Here is a 3604-nt window from a genome sequence, read left to right on the forward strand (position 1 = left end):
CAAAATATTTCATTAAAAACCTTTTTGGATAATGAAAGTCTACAGAGAAGGGTTCGTGTCCCAGGGTAGCCTTCGACTTTTTCTATCCAAAGGGTTTTTTAAATTCAATACTTGCACACACACACACACACACACACACACACACACACACACACACACACACGTATGTGTATACACAACTCGCATGCTCTTTTTCTCTTTCACACATAAGAAAATATGTATATATATACATATATATATATGCATATATATGCGTGTGTATGTATGTATGTATGTGTGTGTGCATGTAGGTATATATGTATGCATATGTACGTACGTACTTATGAATATATATGTGGTGGGGTGTATGTATATTTGTATGCATGTATGTATGCGTGCATGTATGTCATAAATATTGCCGACAATAGTGTGTCGAACGCTAAACCAACCAGGTGGTTAAGAAACTCATTTCTGACTCACACACCCGTGCCTGCACCCGACACCCGTTACCCACCCCGACAAGATCCCGCTACTGATTACATAATACGTGCCAAGCACATGCTAATGTTGCTTCAATAGTTTTCCACTTTCCTATTCAGAATCTTGTAGCTGTAGTGTGAGAAAATGATTAACGGTAGCATTGTGTCCATTCGTATACACACACACATACATACATACATACACACATACACACACACACACATATATAGTATGTATGTATGTATTGTGCGTATGTGTAAGTTTTGTTCGACGAAGTATTGATTGGTGAATATTGATTGATGACTAATGACATTGTAATTTTCTTGAGTGTATATATATTGTGCAGCGTGCAAACACACACACACACACACACACACACACACACACACACACACACACACACACACACACACACACACACACACACACAAACAAGTAGACATCTTAAAACATGCGAATATAAATACATAGGTGTGTGTGTGTGTGTGTGAATGTGTATGAATAAATATATATATGTGTGTATGTGTGTGAGTTTGTACTTATGTATGTGTGACTACAAACACACACACAGACGCATACACATATGCATACACACATATATGTGCCAATGTGTGTGTGTGTATTATATATATATATATCCAGATTAAGATACAGGGGGCGCAGAAAGCAAGGTAAAGTACATAAAGAAACGAAAGAAAGAAAGAAAAACATCGTCATCACACAACAGTATACCCTGCCGATAATAAAACTTTGCTCTGAACTCTACGATTATTTTCTGTCTCATATTTGATAAGGGGAATCTTTCCCGAAATATAATATAATCATTAAAGAAACTTAGTGTAGTACATTCTCCTAGTTTTGTTTTTTACTTATTGACTTAATATTTCGCTTAACGTCTCACCTGTATTTTATTTAGAATCGGTCGAACAGTTGCGTCCTATATCAAGCAGTGAGAGGTGACGGTTACTCAATTCTTTGCTCTTTTCTCTCTCCATGAGGTATTGATAGCAATTCTGAAAGTCAGCCAATCAAAGATTTACTCGTCTCGTGAATCTGGTGAAAGTTGTGAAAAATTTACCGAAAATTTAAACATATTTTGTGTAGTTGGACAACAAGGGTATGTGATGTGGTTGAATAAAAAACACAGAACAAACAACTTGAATAAACGATGATATATTATGTCGGACACGGATGTAATAGTAAAAATTTACTGGGAGAAAGTATGAGATTGGAAGTGAGGAAACAACCACTCAATTCCTTGCCGTTTTCATTCTCCGTGAGGTAGCGATAGCAATTCTGAAAGTCAGCCAATCAGAGCTTTACCTGTCTCGTTAGTCGGGTGTAGATGGTAAATATTTATTAAAAATATAAACATAATGGACAAGAGGAAGTGATGTAAATGAATAAAGATATAGAGTAAATATATTACGTAAGTAATATAACATATATATCATCACGTTCGGACATATTTAATTAGAGAAGTCGGACAAAATATAAGCAGACGACATAGGATTAATAAATATGGCCGGACAAGAGAAAGTATTGTAGTTGAATAAAGATATCAAGTTTACAGTTACATAAACTAGAAGACAACACACATAGACATATGGTATTATGTAGAGTTGTCTAAAAACAAAAGTCGTGGGTGGAATTGGTGAAAGGGAGTGACAGAAAGAATTGCTAGACGCGGTGGGAGTTGAGTGAAGAATCGAAGAATGGAGCCACAAGACACTCTAAACTCAAAGTTATTGTCTCAAAAGTTCAGAGTCATCAGGTACAGCATCAGGTGCCCAAAACCAGTTCGCAGTTAGTGACGTCTATGACTGTGTGTATGTGTATGTTTGTGTTTATGTGTGTATATATGTATGCATGTATGAATGTGTGAGTGTGTGTGTGTGTATATATATATATATATATATGATCCTGCCAATAACATAAGAGTACATTATATATGCTTGTGTGTACATGCGTACATATATATAAACACATACGTAGCTGTACATACAAACTTATGTATGTGTGTATGTGTGTGTGTGTGAGTGTGCATGTGCGCGGGCGTGTAATTGTATGTACATTTGTGTGCATACACACATACACATACACATACATACATACATACATACATACATCCATACATACATACATGTGCGCATGTTTTGCGTTCATTTGCTATTGATACCAAAATCGATCGGATCGATCAGTGTTGTGTTCTGTGTATTTTGGGCAATTGACCCAACTCACAGTAATCGATGGCAGGTTCAGAGAGTGGAGGCGGTGCAGTGGGGGTGAATGGGTGGGTGTGGAGGAGGAGGAGGAGGAAGTACACATGCACTAACAACAAACTACTTTTGCATGGTTTATGGGGCCATGTCGTACTCAGAGGTTCACGATGGAAGATCTTTTTTTTTACCCTATTTTTCTCCCAGATCTGGGCTTCTCATCAACCATTTCGGGTTTCCGATAATTGTATATCTTTCATATTTTATTTTTTATCTTTTATCTTTTACTTGTTTCAGTCATTGGACTGCGGCCATACCGGAACACCACCTCGATCCAGGTCTTCTGCTTCTTCTTCTTCTTCTTATTATTATTTTCTTTGCACAGCTTCTGTCGCTGGAGATGTTCTATAGCGCTAGCAGTTCACTACCAGCGAACTAAGGTCGATGGAAGGGGAGATAACAGTGACCTGGCTGAACTGGGGTGCGCTATCGCGCACACGAGTGTGTTAGGATGGTGTGAGTGTATGTGAGGATGATGTGTGTGGGTGCGAGCGCGTGTGTATGTTATGTTTGGCTGAGCATAAGATTATGTGAGCCTGTGTGAGCGTATGGAAGCGTGTGTGTCTCTGTGTATAAGCCAACAACTACGTGTGGAGTGATGTATGTTCTGCGTATTTATATGTGTGTGTGTGTGGGGGGGGTTGTATGTATGTATATACCTCCATATGCGTGTGTTGGAATGTCACCAAACATATACAAAATACAAGATAGGCGATAACACTTGGTCTCACGAGAAAAGATGTACCTCATCTCATCACCCCCCCCTCTCCTCACACCCTCTTCACACCCCCTTCTCACATCCTCTCCTCACACTTCCCTTCGTCACTTCCTGTTGTCGTTGCTGCTGTTGTTATCATCATCATTAT

This window comes from Octopus bimaculoides, chromosome 26 (genome assembly GCF_001194135.2).
Source record: "Octopus bimaculoides isolate UCB-OBI-ISO-001 chromosome 26, ASM119413v2, whole genome shotgun sequence".
Taxonomy (NCBI): domain Eukaryota; kingdom Metazoa; phylum Mollusca; class Cephalopoda; order Octopoda; family Octopodidae; genus Octopus; species Octopus bimaculoides.